The sequence below is a fragment of the Pogoniulus pusillus genome, chromosome 16 (assembly GCF_015220805.1).
Source record: "Pogoniulus pusillus isolate bPogPus1 chromosome 16, bPogPus1.pri, whole genome shotgun sequence".
Taxonomy (NCBI): domain Eukaryota; kingdom Metazoa; phylum Chordata; class Aves; order Piciformes; family Lybiidae; genus Pogoniulus; species Pogoniulus pusillus.
In genome coordinates, this window is record NC_087279.1 from 17,385,953 (window position 1) to 17,403,934 (window position 17,982).

A 17,982-nucleotide genomic window follows, 5' to 3' on the forward strand; every position below is an offset into this window, starting at 1 on the left:
CGTTACAGCCACCATAAAACAAGTAAACAGGAGCTCTGCCAGCGCTGCCGTGCGTCCCCCCCCTCCCAGCGGCAGAACCAAGGGAGAGATTGGAGTTTTTGCCATTTGATGCAGCTGTGTGCAAGCGTGGCTTTTTAAAAATTAATTCCTTTGCTTTTCCTTCTGTAGCCTTTCAGCTGCTGGAGAAGTTTCGCTGCAGTCACCAGCCAGGCTTCACGGCTCTTAATGAGGCGGAGGGGAAACGCCAGTTCAGGTTTTAGCTTAAATCGTAGCAGCCAAAGGAAGAGCTTACAAAAGGCAGAAAAATTGCTCTTTGTAGGCTGCTTCAACAAAGCAGCCTTCATAGGCTCTTTAATCCTTGTTTACTTATTTTTCCTTTGCAAGCCTTTGTGTTAGGGCTTTTTTTCCCCCTGTACTCCTTACCTTACAGTGTGCTGTTGCTAACTAATGGTAGCTTCCTCAGCTTGCCGTTTATTGGATTAAGTAGCTCAGCACTGTGTCCCTGTGATGGCTGTGCAGAATGAGCCTGGCATCTACACGCACTGCAGGAGTCTGAAGCCACCTTCTCCTGTGAGCTCTGTGCCTGCTGCCAAGTGCGGTTCTGTGGAAAAGTCCAGGCTCTGTGGTGGGAAGGCAGGCAGCACTGTATAAGCTGAGACCAGTAGACTGATCTGTGTACTAGGCTTGTTCCAAACCTCAGTCAGGTGCTTGTGCTGTGCTGGGGGGGTCTTTAACTTCAAGAGGAAATGCTCATCCACTGCTGTAATTATCTTACATGGTGCCTTCTGTACCCTGAACTATACATTCCCAGGCTAGGCGATGGTTAGAAAATGGAATAGCCACAGTGATATATTAAATAGACTTCATGGCTGCTTTCCCTAACACTCTAGCAAAACCCAGATGTGAAACCTCAGTTTCAGCAGTTGGTTCCACCCAGCTGCTGCCTGGCCTGACCTCCACACTGCTGGGAGAAATGAACTGTCCTGTCTGAAGGGAAGGGTGGCAACTTGGCGTGGCCAAAGAGATAAAGAGAGATCATGCTTCAGAGTCTAAGCTGGTAATCTTGCAAGCACCATCAGCAGGGTCTGGTTTCTCAGCTCTTCAAGCAATGTAACAGATGTCCTTTTTGGGGGCTGCAGGTGGTCCTGCATTGCTTGTTGCTGTTACGCAGATATTTTTGTCTGGGCCTGTTTTCAGCCAATGAATGGGGTTAGATCCATGTAGGTTATAGGAATGCAGTGTCAAGATGACAGTGTACAAGTGTGACATCAGGAGATAAGAAGTCCTGTGCCTGATGAGCAGATGATTGAAAGTGTGACTCTTCTGCTGGCTAAAAATCTCCATTCAGCAGTGAAGGAATTGCACAGAAGAAGAGACACTCATCTGCACGTCATAATTTTAAGGCAATCTGTATAGTTGTTGTGGCTGCAAACTTTGTCACTGCCTACTGCTGCTCATCTTGTGGGATTGCTTTTAGGAGCTCCAGGCTCAGGCAACTCTGAAAAATCAAGCACACCCATTAACAGGGAGGCTTTAATAAGTTGTACACAAGAGAATTGTGCTCTAGGTAATTTTCTAGTCACCCATGGGACTAGAAGCTGATGCTTTAACACTGCCACAGACCTTGTAGCACTCCTGAGCAAGAAGATGACAATATAATCATAGCTGTTCTCAGGAGAGCAGAATTCTGCCACTCTCAACGTGAAAGAAAATTAGACTTTAATGAGGAATACTAGGTGAAAAGTTCTAAAGCTTGGAAGCCTTTAGCATCTATTGAGATGTGGACAGTGGAGAAAAAAGCCTGAAACGTGGCTCAGACCTGCTAGTACCCACAGGGCCACCCTGTGAACAAGGCTCTCTGGGGACTGCTGCTGGCTCTCCTTACTTTATCTGGTCCTAAGCAGTTATTTTGATCCAGCCTTAGATTTTAGGTTAAGTAATTTATAAACCAGTCTGTAGTACTTCCTCACCACATATCCTCCCCAAAACCCTTTCCAGGTATTCAAGCTATATCAAAGCTCTACTTGAAGACTGCAAGAGAAGACTAAAAGAGAAGCACCTTTCATCTCATGGTGTCTCTGTGTCCTAAAGAGACATGTCCCAAGGCTGCTTTGCTCTTGCTGAACCTGGGAATTGGGAGGCTTATGAGGATGGGGACAAGTGCTTATGGAAAAGCAGTGGTTGAAAATGTAACTTGTTACTTTTAACTTGCAGAAGACTAACAGCTTTGGTTCTGGTTTTCCAAGGGTCCTCCAAGTCCTGAAAATGTGTGTGTGTGAGTATTGGCAGGTGAGCCTCAGACTGTGCAGTAAATTCACAGACTTTTCCACATTCATGGCCCTGTGTGCACTCCATTAAATAGTGTTAACAGTGCCCTTAGTCTAAACTTCATTGCAAAGCCATCAGTGATTTTGTAGCTTCTTACTGTTAATGGAGATATTTATTCATCCCTCCCCAAGAGGGAGACATAGACTTCTGCAGAGGGCCTGGATAGTTTCTGTCCTTCCCAAAGGACTTGGCAGGGCAGTGATGCTGGGGAAGTCTGGGCAAACTAAAAAGTAAACTGAAAAGTAAACTGATCCTGCTGTCTCTGCCTCATTTTCCCCTCCTGGAATGGAGGGGGATTTAGTTGATTGCGAGATGATATTTTCAAAATGAATATTGCTAATTAATTTTGGTACTCAGAACTCTCACCACCCACCACCACTGTTTAATAATAATCATGCAATGGCCATGGAAACATTATACAAATGATAAGGTAGGATCTAGAACGTTTAAGAAAGAACTGGCAAACATATAAACATTAATTGAAGTGGAAGAGAAGGTTCTTATGGTCAATATACTGCTTGCTCAGTAGATGGACTTAGGGAGCTCCTTTCTGCTTATGGCAGAAAGCAATTAGTTAATTACAAGAGGCTCTAAGTATTTACTCACAAAATATTACTCTTCTGGCTCACAGGGTTAGCTACAGCTTCAGGCAGTACCCAAAATGCTTTCAGAGGGTTCCATGCATGTCATCTTAACCACTGAGGCTTCTGATTCTTCCCAGGCTTCACAGGGTGCTGGAGAAAGGAGGCAGATGATCTCTGGCCTGGTCCTGGCTCCTCTGGATGATCTGTGTACCTCCAGGACACCTCCCAGGAAGTAATTGAGTGGCTGCACTTTATTAATGTCAATAACTTTTTAGTTTGAGCTGTTAGTATACAGTTTGATATTTATATTTACTTATTTGTAACATGCAGACTTTGTAGTGTCTGGATTAATCCTCCAAGTAATCTGATGCTGAGCTGTTATTGTGACAACTGAGCATACAATTTGACATTCATGCTGTACCTTGTGTAGCTAATTTATGTAACCCAATTTATAAATTACATAAATTGGTTACATAATTTACCACATACCTTGTACACTTCACAGCAATATTCCCAGCTTGCAATGTAAACAATCCTTACACCAAGAATAATTTACACTGAAGACTCTTGAATAATTTTGCAATCTATTCCTGGACAGATAAGGAGCTGTGTTTGTTAAACAAATGTTTGCTGGTGTTGGTTTTAACTTATTAATCACCCTGACCCAGTTCCCAGGTAATCCATAGGCTGTGTGTGTCTTTCCTTATGATGCTCTGCTTGCAGGGCAAGACCCATGCAGAGGTCCTGGTCTTCATCTTACGCCTTTCAGGAGCCTTCTGCCTGGGAACAGTGAATTTCTCTATCACCCAGTGGAGTCCAAACTTGAGCACAGCCAATACTGCTGGGAAAGCTACCTCTGCTGCCTGCACTTCATCCAGGAGCATAGCATGGCTTCTCCATCACCCACTCCAGTATGTGTTTGATGGTTGGTGGTATAATGACAGTGAGATGAGGTTGGAGGGAGAGAAGAGGCTTTTCTATGTATGTGGTAGAATGTGTGGTGCAGGGATAGAGGATAGCTCCACAGTGGTGGCCCAAGGAAGTTAGATATGCTAAGTCCTCAGGAAATCTCTGTTTCACCCAGCTGGAACTCTGCTCCTAATTTCCTTGCACTGAAGAATTGAGCAGATGCAATGAGAGGCACAGGGCAATCCATTCTGCTGCCTGTAGCCACTCTGCACACCTGCAAGCATCTGGCAGGCAGCACCTTGGCCCTGAAGCTCTGTGCTTTCCTCTGTGGAGCTGCTCCTGGCAAGCAGCCCCAGTGCTGAGACTCAGAGGAGCAGGATGGTGCTGTTCGTTGCCCTCTGCTTGGGTGACTTGTGTGCTTGACTGGCCCATTTTGTTGTTCCTGGTCACTGGTGTTACGAGTTGCCACAAATGTTGTCGTGGGGTTTGCAGGCATGAGCTTAGGTGGCCAGCAGTGCCCATAGCCCAGAGGGAGCACCATGCTGCTCCTTACAGTTGAGCACAATGTTGGCCTGATGCTGAAGCTGCCAGAGCTCCTGCTTTCCATATCTGGCTTTGTCTCCTTCCCTTCTTTTGCAGTGCAGTTGCAGCCAAACAGCTCCTGCATGGGCAGCAGCAAAGCAGAGGTGCCAGGGCAAAGAGCAGGAGTGCAGCATGGATTTGGCAGGCAGGTACTCCATTAGTGCTGGCCTTTCCTTTCCTTGTACTATCACTGCTGTCACTGTCTCTCTCCCTTGCTTTCTTCAGGAGGGGACAATGGAGAGAAAGACCACTAATCCTAGTGATGCCCAAAGCTCTCTCCTTCCCCATGGCACTGCCTTGTGGGGACAACCCTTCCTCAACTGCTTTGAGCCCCCTGGCATTCGGGGGATCATGGCTCTTCCTGGCTATGCCTTTGCTCCTCCAGCCCCATGTTCCATTTAGGACCAACAAATGAGTTATTATATGCACATGATCCTGGCACGTGTGCCAGCCGGACCCACGCGCCCAGACCCGCGTAGGCAGACTCTGACCCGGGCAGCTCCCATAATTATCTCCTGCAAGGCGAAACAATTAGGAGCTTCTGCTCTCCTCTCCCTTCCTTCCCCCTTCTTTATTGTTCTTGGCAAAAAAAGGTTAATTAAACTCAGAAAATATCCCTTCCCCCCTCCCCCCCTCCAAGTATGAGACTGTTAATTTTCTCTTTATATTTGTATTTAATTAATTCCTGTAAAGGCTCCAACTATATTTTTTTGGTATAATTTCTTCCTTTGTCTCTCTCTCTCATTGTTAATCCTTGTATATTCAGGTTTTTTTCCCCCCTCCCTTTTCCCCTAGATTTGAAATTCTATTACCATTTCAGAAGGCAGGCGTTTGAAGAGAAAATTGAATACCCGTCCAGTCTTGATAAGAAGGGACATTTGGTACTAACGGTAATTTGTGAAGCAGATTTCCCCCCCCCCTCCTCTCTTGGTCCCTCCTTCCTTGCTCTTCATGCTTGTGGTGGAGGATGCTCTTATGCCATGGTAAGGGAGAATGTCACAGCATGGCCTGTCGCTATGCTTGCAAGGGTCGCTGCATGGGGATGGAGTGGCATAGTGACACACTGAACCTGGCACCTCCTCTCTGCCTTCACACACCCCAGGAACCTGCTCTGCACCCCCATTTTGCTCTTTTTGTGCAGAGGTAATGCCCAGCCAGGTAGCCCCCGTGCTTTTTTGGGGGGAGCTGGGCTGTCCTCACATGGTACCCTGTGTCGTGAGGGAGAGTTCCTGTCCCCAGCCCCACTAGCCGTGTGCCAGCAGGACTGAGAGCAGCAGCCCCCAGCCTTCCCGTGCGGAGCCAGGAGCGTCTTTTCCCTCGGGCCCTCCATGTGAAGTGGCCTAGCCCGTGCCTGCTTGGGTCACACACCTGCACCGGGGGGGCTGGGTTTTGGGCACAGGGTCACAGCCCTTAGCTTGTGCCCTCTCGCACCCTGCCTTCACACCCCGGTGCCAGCGCGGGGCTGTTGGGGCGCTGGGGCGAGGGCACCTGTTGATGGTGGAGAAACAGCTTTGGGGATCTCTGCCGCCTTGTACCCCCTGCTCCGTGCTCGGTGTCCCCTCCCTGTCACCTCCCGCGGCACAAGGTCCTCTGTGCCGGCCCCGCCTCGCCCCATGCTGCTGAGGGGTGCGGGGCACCCTCCCTGCCGCAGCCGCAGCCGTGGGGGTGGAAGCGGCGCCGGGCATCCCTTCTGGCGAGCAGCACAAGATGGCACTGTCGCTCCGCGCTTCTGCCCCGGCTGCTTCCCGGCCCCGGCTGCTTCCCGGCTCCGGCTCGGCTCGGGGATGCTGGAAGCCTGGGCAGGGTCTGGGGGCCGGGGGTGCTCCCGGGCTGCGACGGCGGAGGCCGCACCCGTCTAAAGCTTCCCTCGGAGCTTCTCATAAGCCGGGCGCTGTGTGCCCGATACGGGAGCGGCAAACGCCCGACTGTAGCCGGCTCCGGGACGTGGGCTGAGAGCTGCCCAGCCCCGTGTCCTTCGTGACCCACAGGGTACGGCTCCGGGCTCGCAGGGCAGTGCGTTAACCAAGCGTCTCAAGGAGCAGGAACTGGCCACTGCAGCTGCCTGGGCAGTGCCCGGGGGCTCGGGACAGTGTTCCTTGCTCTGCGGCATAGTGGGAGCCGCAAGCCACCAACAGTGGCAGGACGCTCCCCGACCGTGCCCTGTACAAACACCAGCAGCATTCCTGTGATCCCATTTAGCCCCTCAGCAGGGCCTGGGAGCTGCCAGCGTGCCATGCTGTGTGGCTGGAGGGTCCTGGGTAGGGTGGTAGTGGCTGTGCTGATGGGTGCTTGATGATTAAAGGGGAGCCCCAGGATGAACCTGCTGCCCTGGCACAGCCGTGGCCCTGAAGCAGAGCCGGTGGTACAGGAGAACCTGGAGAAACCTCAGGTCCAGGGATGGAAGCCTGAGGGCAGGAGGCAGGAGGGTGTCTGCTGGAGCTGCAGAGCCCCTGGTGAGCTATGCTCTCCCCACCTCCCTCACTGCTGTGTAAATCATGATGGCTTGGACTGAGCTGAAGTGAAATATTCCCTATTTCCTTGCCCAAATCTGTAGTTTCCTTCTGGCTCTGAGGCTCTGGGCCATATTGCACATTTGAATTTAAAAGCAGGCTTGGCTTTGGGCTTGTTATTTATTTATTTATTTCAGAATTATTATTTTCTTTAAAATCAAGCCCCCCTCTTTTTTTTTTTACTTCATCTTGATGCTTCCTTCTGGCTACAGAGGGCTGGGGGCAGGAGGCAGAGACTGGTTCTTGGCCCTGAGAAATGTCCTTGGGGCTTGTCTGGAGCTGTGGAAAGGAGGGTAGTGGAGGGGAGAGCCTAGGCACCCGCTGCTGGCTCTCAGCCCTGAAAAGGGAGGTGCAGAGTTAAGGCGATAGCTGGGGGGTGCTGATGGGCACCCTGCTTCCCCTCCCTGCTGTAGGATTTACCATCTGCTGTGTGAGATGCAGCATTTGCTTGCTTTGGGGGTGTCATACTGGTGATGACATGTCCCTGTGCAGCATTGCTGGGCTGACCTGGCTGTGCTGCGCTCTGCCTTTACTCAGTGACCCAAGGGCCGTGGTGCAGTAGTGCAAGTCTGGGTTCTGAAGGTGGCTCTGTGGCTTGGCACATTCTGGTTCCATCTTATTCCCTGGAAAGCCAGGAGATTGTTGGCTGAGACTCCAGCACAGGGTGCCCAAGTCCTAGCAGCTGCCTGATTTGGTTGGGGCAATTAATGAGGCAGGAATTATTAAATATGTAGTTAATTTTGTTTCCAGCAAACCCTGCCCACAACTCTGTACGAATGAGTTACATCTGGGTGCTGATTCAGTCAGGAAAATCTTTACAGGGATGCTTACGAGCAAGTCATTCATTTGGGAGAAACAGAAAAAATGGGAATGTTTAGTCACACAATGGCTTTGCCTCACTTATGAATAGGTAGCCTGGAGCCCTAGGGAGAGTCTCTGCTACTCAGGATGGTGGAGTAGGAATTTAGAGATGGTTCTTGGCTCCTTTGTGGCAGTGTTGGAACTGCTCAGCCATTGAGAGACTTCCTAGATCTTCCCAGGATGTTGGGAAAGAGGCAGACAACCTCTGACTTGGTCCTGGTTCCTCTTGGCACAGAGGTTTGCAGAGCTGCAGGCAGGATCTCTTGCAGATGTGCAGAGAGCACCATGTTGGTGGCACTTCTTGCCACGTCATGAGGCACTTAAATGCTTTATCCTGGGAAACCTGAGGCACTTAGCTTTGCAGATAGTTCAAGCCCAAAATATCAGGGCTAAGGAGGTCTGAAGCACAAGGCAAAGCAGAACACATTGTCCAAGAGCAGTGAGGCAGAGGCAGCTCCATGAGGCAGAAGCAGCATGCACTGAGGCAGAGCACTGAGGCAGAAGCAGCACAACTGCTTGCAACTTAGCCCAATTTATATTACTTGCCTGAGTGCAAAAGCTCCTTTGGCCACAGAGATTCACCAGTCAAAATGGTATTTGCAAAGCTGACCATGTTAGGTAAAACCAGGGCTTGCTCACCCTTATTTGGGCAAGACACCAACAGGCACGTACCCTGTGGGTACCTGGGAGGGGACATAATGGCCCAAGCCTTTGTTTTCCTCACGCCCTTGCTTCTCTCATCAGCAGAAGGGTAGGGCAAGCCAGGACATGATTTAGGTCTATTAGCCTTCCAGGACACTGCCCCACTTCGAGGGCTCTTGGACGCCTGCTGGGAACCAAGCATGGTAGGCAGGGATCGATCTTTTCCTTACTTTGGGACTGATCCTCTTTGAGATGGGATGCTGGTGGGTGAGATGGGAAGAGTGGATGCAGAGAGTCAGGAGAAAACAAGGGCAACAAGAGAGGATGTGAGTGGGACAGGGGAAGGAGGTAGAAACAAGAGTGGCAGTGAGCAGTGGCATCATAGGAGCGAGCCCTGCTGCAGGACCAGCTGCCCTGTGCCGCACGCCTGACAAGTCTGTCTCCCCATCAGGCTGCTAACAAGGATTAATCACCTGTGCTGGGCTCCTGTGCTGGGCCACATGCCGCTGCTGCCTTCTCTCCAGTGTGGGTCCCCAGCAGCTCCACAGGTAATTTATGGCCACGTCAGCACAGATGGCTCTGCGCAGGTTGGCAGCCTCCCCGGTGGGCAGCCATGCCTGGGTTGATCACTAAGTAACCCTGTCAGCTTTGTTCTCTGTCCTGGCCAGACTACCCAAGCTGCAGGTAGGAAGGTAGTGGGCTGGGTATCCTCCATCCCAGACCCCAGCCCCAACACCAGAAATCACTGCTTCACCCTCATGGGCAGTGGCATCCCCAGGCAAGGGGAGCAGATGGTTGCAGCAAGCTTGTGAAGGCTTTGTTGGGCAGTTGATGGGATCCCTTAATTACTAATGCCACAATTTAATGACATTCACTGGTTGCTGCTAGCTCTTGTTACCTCAGTGCCCATGGGGCAGGTGAGTGCCGTCAGCCAGTGTCTTGCCCAGCAGAGGCCATGGGCACTGCCAGTACCTCACTCTGTGCCTGGAGCAATGTGTAGAGACATATGCTTCTCCAGTCTGCTTGATCCTTGGCACATCCCCTGCAAATGGTCTTTGAGGGTTTTTAGCACAGAAAGAAGGTGTCAGGGACACCAAGATGATGAGACAATGCTTACTGCTGCAATGGAAAGGACTGGAAGGAAAGCCCCAAGGCCACGTGCTGGGTGTTTTTGGGTATGTGGGCTTTTCTTGGTGAACCAAGTCACCCTGAACCTAGACCAGCCTAGCCAGAGGTATAAACCCAGCCCATAATCCTTTGCCTTTGACAACTTGGTATCTCCTGAGCTGTGTCCTGTCTTAAGACAAATGATAAAAAATGAAATAACTATCTCCCCTGGGTCCCCTGGCTGCAGTGAGCACTTCCAGCATCATATCACCATCTTACAAGACAGAAGGATGTGATCTGACTGGGTGCCTGCAGCCATCATCATGTCCTCAAGTGAGATGGCCTCGGTAGCAGATGGGTGACCACAAGGCACTAGGAAACACTGGGTATGCCCTGGCAGTGCATGGGGTGGGCCAGGGGCCTGTGCTAGCTGCTGGCCTTAGCTTTTGGTGTTCTGGGGTCCTTGAGGGGGACTTCGCTTGCAGCCTGCCCAGGGGCTGTCTGCTGTGGCTCTGCACTCCAGCACCTTTGCTGGAGCAGAAAGGCTAAATGTTTCTCACATGCTGCTTCTGGTGAGCAGTAATTGCTTTCCAAGGGGTTTGCTTGGTGCACTTCCCTGCCTGCTGCATGAGGAACCTGTGCTCTTCCCCTCTCTGCTTTTTGGGTGCTTCTAACTTCAGGCAATTTCAAGTTCCCTGGCATTGGGTGAAGTCTCTGGTGGAAGCAAGGACCGGAAGGATGAGGGAGAGGCATTTAGGGGTTGTGCCAGGGCTGAGAGAGCAGGGAGAGCCCCTGAAGATGCAAAGGTCTTGGGCGTGGCAGCAAAGGCCCTGTCATGGGCCAAGGAGGTGCTGGGGCAGTGAAGGTTGTGCATGGCTGTGCAGTGGAGGTGCCCTCCCTGGTGATCACAGTATCACAGTATCATCAGGGTTGGAAGAGATCTCACAGATCATCAAGTCCAACCCTGTCTTCTAGCCCAGAGCCCAGCGGTACTGCAGCATGTGCAGTATTGTGCCGGGCTTTACTGCAAGGCAGTGAATAACTCTGCTCTGGATGGTTTGTTAAGGGAGTTGCTGGCTGCTCTCCAGCCACTCTGTCCCCAGTAAAATAACTCTGCACTGGATGGTTTGTTAAGGGAGTTGATTTACCCTGGGCCCTTATCTAATTCAGGTGAAAAGGCTCAGCCATGGCTGCGTCAAGCTCAGCCTCCCCTGCTTCGCTGCCCTGGCAACGTTTGCCCTTTCGCCCTGCTCCTTGTGCTCAGCAGTGGGGCTGGAGAGCTGAAGGAGATGCCCGGCACGGATGGGCTGCGGTGCCTACTGGCACTCCCTCCTTGAGCACCCCTTCCGCAGCTGCGGGCTCGCATCGCTGCACTGGGATGCCAGCAAAGCCTCCTGTCTCAGCTTGGGCACCTGCCCTTCCTGGCCACCCTCAGGTAGCTGAGCTTCCTCGTGGCATTGCATTGGGAATCGTCCTTAAGAATACATATTGACATTAAAAAAAGGCCCCTCTGTACCTATTAATTGAAGTCATTAAATTTAATGGGATGGTTATTGCATGTTAAATAAATACCAGCTAATTATGAAAAACATATTTGCCAGGGTTTAACTATAGAAAAGATGCCTCAATTACATGGTTATTAAGCCTGAAAAATATACACTTTTAATAATGAAGTGACATTTAAATAACATACATTAACTGTCTTATTAAATGTTGGTTCCTTTCATATTTGAGGACTTCAATTTAGAGCATTTTGCCTGGCACTCACCATACGATGCATCATTAGCTGTCTTTCACTCAGGATTTTGTAAACTTTTCTTTTATAAACACTGATGTGTTTGTGTTTGCTTTTGTTTTTCCAGCTCCCAGCTCTCGCTTTGGGCAGCAGGGATGTGCCAGCGGAGAGTCCGTGGAGAGCAGGAACTTCCAGGTGGCTTCTTCAAATCGCTAAGGATGTTTACCATCCTAAATCTCTCATCCCAAAATAGATGGGCAGCTGAGCTTTTCAGGATTTCTGACACATCCGTGTGGAAAGGAGCATTTTGCCTTCTCTTGGTTTTCCAAACTGAGGAAGTTTGTAAGAAGCAGCCAGGAGATGGGGAGCAGGGTAAGAGGAGGAGTGGAGGCTATGGTGGAGGTTCCAGCCTGGTGTGGCAGAGGCTTGTTTCTGTCTCTGCCACCAAACTGTGGCACCAGACCTCGAAGAAGTTGGTAGTTTGGGGCCCTGCATCTTTCCCAGATATGAGGAACCTGCGTGGCATGGGGTGCTCCACGGGACACATCCCCAGCTGCTGCGGTGCCCAGCCCCACAATTCACGGAGGAAGCCTCCACAGCCTTGGTGGGACCCGGAGTGGGGCACAGGCTGTGGGGATGGTGTGGAGCAGCAGAGCTGAAGGCTCGCAAGCTCCTGCTGCTTTAATGCATTTATTGATTGTGGTGTACACTTCAGGATATAACTCAGAAATTGTTCTCTCAGAATCAATTAGAGAGCTTACTAGGCTCAGAGGCACCTCTTTTTGTTAAAGCCTTCATCTTCCCACCACAGGCGCTGTGCCTTTGAGGGGAAGTCCTGCCTGTCTCCCGGTCGAGGCCGAGTCCTTCTCAATCTAGGAATGTGGGTGCCAGTACTGCCCACTGGCAAACCTGCTGCTTTTCTGGGAATTGGCACTGCCCTGGCTGCCTCCCAGACAAGTCATCAGTTACAGGCTGTCAGGGACCCAAGTCTCCCAGACCTGCTCGTGATGTTCCCTGTGTGCATGGCAAGGAGAGGGTCGTCTGTGCTTAGGAGGCCTCGGTGGGCAGCACGATGTGTGGAGGCACATCATCTGTGAAGGAAAGGGTCACAGGATGTCAGGGGTTGGAAGGGATCCAAGGAGATCATTGAATCCAACTCCCCTGCCAGGACTAGCTCAGGTCACAGAGGAACGCATCCAGACAGGCCTTGAATGTCTTCAGAGAAGGAGACTCCACAACCTCTCTGGGAAGCCTGTTCCAGTGCTCTGTGACCCTTACGGTAATGGAATTCCCCCTTGAACTGGAAGGGGTCTCCCAGAGGAGTGGGGCAACAGGATGGGTATGGAGTAGTTGGCTGTACTGTCTGGCTGGGCAGGAGCAGAGGTAAGCTGGGAGTGAAGAGTTGCCAGCCTTGTCCTGCAACTGCACCACTGGTGTGATGAGTTGCCCCAGTGTTAGTCTGCAGCCTCATGGGGTGGAGAGGAGTGGGCCCTGTAAAAGCAGCAAGGAGGTAGCATGCTGCAGGCATGGGGATGTGGCAGATCTTCCAGCTTTCAGATCAAATGATTGTTGCTACCATGGGGCAGCAGTATGCCATCTGAGTCCAAAAAAAGGCTGGATGAGGCACTTAGTGCCATGGTCTAGTTGATTGGACAGGGCTGGGTGATAGGTTGGACTGGATGATTTTGGAGGTCTCTTCCAACCTGGTTGATTCTGTGATAATATGATGACTCATCTTGAATACTGTGTTCAGTTTTGGGCTCCCCAGTTGAAGAGGGACAGGGATCTGCTGGAGAGGGTCCAGTGGAGAGCTATGAGGATGATTAGGGGACTGGAGGGCATGGCTTATGAGGAGAAGCTGAGGGACCTGGGGCTGTTTAGTCTGGAGAAGACTTAGAGGGGATTTGATAAATGTTTCTAAGTATCTGAGGGCTGGCCAGGAGGAGGGGGACGGGCTCTGCTCACTTGCTCCCTGAGATAGGACAAGGAGCAATGGGTGCAAATTGCAGCAAAAGAGGTTCTGCCTCAACACAAGGGGGAACTTCTTTACTGTAAGGGTCACAGAGCACTGGCACAGGCTCCCCAGAGAGGTTGTGGGGTCTCCTTCTCTGGAGCCTTTCAAGGCCTGTCTGGATGTGTTCCTGTGTGATCTGTGCTAGATAATATTGTCCTGCTCTGGCAGGGGGTTTGGACTGGATGATCTCCTTGGGTTCCTTCCAACCCCTAATATCCTGTGATCTGTGATCCTGCAGTGGCTTTTTGCTGGGGCACAGCCAGGACTGCTTGGACTGTGAGAATGGTATTTGAGGGGAGTGGAGGCAAATGGCTTCTCAAGCCTCTCAGCTTCTTCGTTTTCCTTCCCTCCTCTTGAGCCATTCGGTGTGGGCAGTGGGAGTGGGACGTGTCTCCCAGGTGTAATGGGCTCAGACCTGCCAAGGGTGGTTTCATGTCTCCTGACACGGTGAGGCATCAAGGTTGGGATGACTGGAGAGGGGTGAGCTTGTGCAAGTCTGGCTGGGTCATGGTGCAGGGCTGGCAAAGTGGAGGCTGGACTTGTTTGGGGGTGAGAACCTGAGATTTCAAAACCTATCTTGCTCCACAGAGAGGTGATGCATCTGTTACTCTGAATTCCTGTGCAGCAAGAGGCTGTGGAGAGCCTTGGCCTGTTTTCAGATTTTGGCTTTGGCAATATGATGAAGTTTAATCAAAACTAGAACTGAAATATCCTTTTACAACAGTAACAGCTCTTCCAAGACATAGACCTTTGACCACATCTAAATTTCCCTGTCCTTTGTTTTCCTTTTCTTGCTCTGGTGCTGAACTTTCAGCACAACAAACACAGGTTGATTTGGTTTGGGTTTTTTTCTGTGAAGCCTCTTTAGTCAATCCGCATTTTCTCATGGAAAAGATGTTGAGGAGGGGGGAAACAAGAAAGTGTTTAGGGCTGGGAAGACTGAGATTTGGGGGAAACAAGGAAGTGTTTAGGGCTGGGAGGACTGAGTTTTGGGGCTTTTCTTTATTGTCTCTCTTCTGCCCATTGTTACAAGTGCACAGACTGAGGTCACAGAGCTGGTGTGAAACATCTCAGCTCTGTCTGGCAGCCTTATGCACATAGTGGTGATGCCAGGAGTCCTCTGGCAGTGGTGTGAGGAGTGCACCCAGCTCAGCTTTTCCTGGGGAGCTGCCTCATGAATACCAGGCTCCCTGGTTGCTCCTGTCCCACTAGCAGAAGAAACATGGTGACTTGTGAAACCACCTCAGGTTCTGAAAGCTGGGAAGCTAAAGCCAAGCAGCTGTGGATGCACTGCAGGCTGCAAACACTCTGCTGCCCTGGGGTGAGGCTTGCGGGAGCTCAGTATTTCATGGGGCTGGACACTTCTTCCTTGCTGAGCTTTGTGGTGCTCCTTAAAGAGTCTCCATGCTGCAATATAACATCCATGTATAGGGAAATAGTCTTAAATAATGGTTTCTGTGATTCTTTTTTTCTTAAGGTATATTTATCATATCTTTTATTGGAGTAGAATTAAAGCAAAATTAGAAATGAAAATAACTTTAATTATGAACTTCATGATTCAGTATGTTGTAAATCCTTCAGCATAATATTGTGCCATAAAAATGCTATTTTGTGATAATTATTATTATTATAATTAATGTTCCTTAATTGCTAATGTCACAGGCATGTGTTATCTCCCAGGTTTTCTTGCAGTGTCTCTGGAGGAGCTCCTCCGTGGGGAGATGTTGAGGATCCAGGCAAGTACCCAGGCAGGCACTGGCTACATATGTGGGACTGTGAGTGGGTGTCTGTGTGTCCAAGCAATGCTGCTGACTTATCCCAGCCTGCAGCTTACATCCAGCTCAGTGCTTCCCAGAGAAGAGCAGCAATCAGGGATAAATGTTGTTACCAGGTGTGAGCGATGCCTCTGACCCAGGCTTTGCCGCAGTCTTGCCTGCTCTTGTGGTTGGCCACATGCTCCTTCTGACAGGCACGGACAAACTGAGAGTGGTTTGATGGCTCTGCCATCCTGGGGGCACCTATCTGGCCTTGCAGGGATGGGTGGTGATATGTTGGTCATAGCCTGGCTAAGGACTGAGAGTGCTGCTTGTGGTTGGAAACCCCTGGGTTTCCTTCCATCCCTCTGTAGAGTCTCTGCTGTGCCAGGGCTGGAGGTCTGGAGGTGCTTGCCTATGCTGTGTCTCATGACAGTGGTGCCAGGGTAGGTGGCATTGCTGTTTCAGGATTTGCTGGAGCTGCCCTGCTTCTGCAACCAAGTGCCACAGAGGTTGTTCCTGGGCACTGCGTGTGCCAGAGGCACATACTCTTGGCACAGAGTTCCTGGGGGCTGCCCTTCTCACCACCCTACACACAACACTGCTCCTATTGCCCAGCCTGAGCTCAGCCTGCAAGAGGTGGATCTTCATTATTACTGAGCTGCCGTTGCTCCATCTCTGTTCTGTGCAGTGCTGTCCTGTGAACAAGACATTTGGGCTTGTGCCTGCTTGGCTGTTGAATGGCACATGGCAAATTTCAGCCAGGCTTTGGGTGACTTCCTTTTCTCTTCCCAGCCTTGAGTCTAGCCTCTCCTCCTTGCCCCCAACCACCATTTCCAGAGGACCAGGGACAAATTTTATCCACACTGGTACCTGCCAGGAGCTGTGCAAGACACCAGCCTTGGCACCATGTCCCTGGCATAAAAAAGAAGAGCACACATAACACTACAGCCTGTAGGGCCCAAGAGGCCCAACCCCTTGCTGCTGTCACTGGCAAGGCAGGGGGATGCCATAGAGAAGCTGTTTCCTGAATGCTTAGCTCCCACCAGCTGTTCCCACCTGGCCATGATCTGGTGAACCCTGCAGCAGAGTGGGCTGTGGGTGGACAGGCAGGGTGTGAGCAAGGGCAACGTGCCAGGAAGAATTAAAACTGGCCAGAGGGAGGTAGGGAGAAGGCAGCAGGATGGACAAGTGGTGGGATTGATGCTATGGCCAGGCTGGGGCTTAGAAGCTCTTGTTAGTATCCTTTATTAGCTTGGAGGATGCTGCTGGGGTCTGGGAAGCAGTGTTAGAGAGGAGGTCCTCAGGCTCAGGTGTGAGGGAGGAGCAGGGAGCAGAGGGATGGAAAATGTGTGATGCCAAATGTGTGAATTTTTCATGTGACCCAAAGGCCTTGCTCATACCAGCATGGGGCTGCCTGGGACCAGCTGAGAGTGGAAAGGCATGAAAACAGCTACCCAGCCACCTGCTTCACAGTGGTGAGTGTATATGGGATGAAGCTGAAACCAGGATGCATTTTTAATGACACAGGCAGGGCTGGGTTTCTTTAAATAAGACTAGACAATGACTGTATGCTCCTGGAGCTGTGTAGTGCACCACAAATGCATTATTTACAGCAGCTTCTTCCTTGTCCACTTTAATTTTACATGGGTACTGGAGAAAGGGAAGGGACTCCTTGGCGTCTCGTGGCCACCCACTTGTTCCATGTGACGAAGGTGAACTTCTGAGCCACCAAAGGATTTGGTGTTGATTTTTCCACTGATTGGAGTCATGGGGGAGACAGCCAGCCTGGGCATGGGGCCTGGCACCTCAAACAGGGGCAACTACAGCCTGAGATTTAGCCTGTCTGATGCATCATTGGATCTTAATTGTGTCATTTTCTGTCTTCTCCCTGTACATGATGGAGATGCTCTTAGACTACTTTGATGGCCCTTGTCTCTAGGCACCCTGAACACAGCATCCCTCCTCTTGCACTGGTGGAGGATCAGAAAGCCTTTGGAAAGCAGGCAATGATGAGTTATCTTGGTGGTAAAGGAGGAGGCAGATCTGCTCCATTGAAGAGGTCTTCACCTGTCTCTGGAGAGGTAGGGCATGATGCACGTGGGAGTAAGCAACAGCATAGTGGTCTACTCTGGAGGAGGGAGGGAAGTGTGCTCTGAAGGATGCATCATTTTCCCAGGAGGGATGTTCTGTCTGGGTCCATCTGTTGACAGGCTAGCTGAGGCAGTAAGCATTGACCTCAGGTTGCTATTCAGCCCTCAACCATTGGGTTTCAGAGCTGACACCTTTTGCAGTTAACAGAGGCCCTCCTTATACTTCAGTTAGAACCATCCTGTCAATCTGCTTTGCCTTTTTCTGTCTCTGCAAGACTGGCCTGCTCCAGGTAACCTGCCACAGGACCTGGCACAGTGGTCATGGTGCACCACGGTGTCACTAAGTGCCCCTGACACTAAACATGCTGGCGATGGCACCATGGCCTTCTGCTGGCTGCAGTAAATCCAAACGGCCACATAGCCTCTTCCAGCTACCGCCGTGGCTCCCAGTGGGGTGGAGGGGGTCCCCGTGCCGTGGTTGATGTGGTGATGTCATATTCACAGTGGGGGATGTCTGCGTCTTGGACACTCTCTGTGGAGCTGGGGAGTCAGGCAGTGACTTTCCTCCCTTCAAAGTTGCCCTGACTCAACGTTTGTATTTGGGGCATGCCGGGCAGGGATGCTGGGATTTGGCCCGTCAAGGACTGCCTGAGCTCCTTGGCATGGAGCCCTCAGGGTGCCAGGGGAAGCGCAAAGCAGTTCCAGTGCTTCTGAGCGTCTGCAGAGGTGTGATTGGAGTCCAGCAGCTGATGGACATGAGTCTGCTTTCTCCAGCACTGCTGGGCCTGGGAGGGTTGAGATGGCAGCTTGACGGCTTGGAAAATAGGCTGAGATGAAGGAATATCAATATGGAGAGCGAGCTG

General features: G+C 51.0%; 1 long non-coding RNA gene across 1 annotated transcript; it reads left to right on the forward strand.

Annotated features, from left to right (window-relative positions):
• The first annotated feature begins 3,507 nt into the window (after window positions 1–3,507).
• LOC135182230 (uncharacterized) lies at window positions 3,508–5,242 on the forward strand. The gene is made up of 3 exons (XR_010305112.1): window positions 3,508–3,823; window positions 4,461–4,552; window positions 5,199–5,242. It is a non-coding gene; the product is annotated as an uncharacterized LOC135182230 (long non-coding RNA).
• Window positions 5,243–17,982: the final 12,740 nt, after the last annotated feature.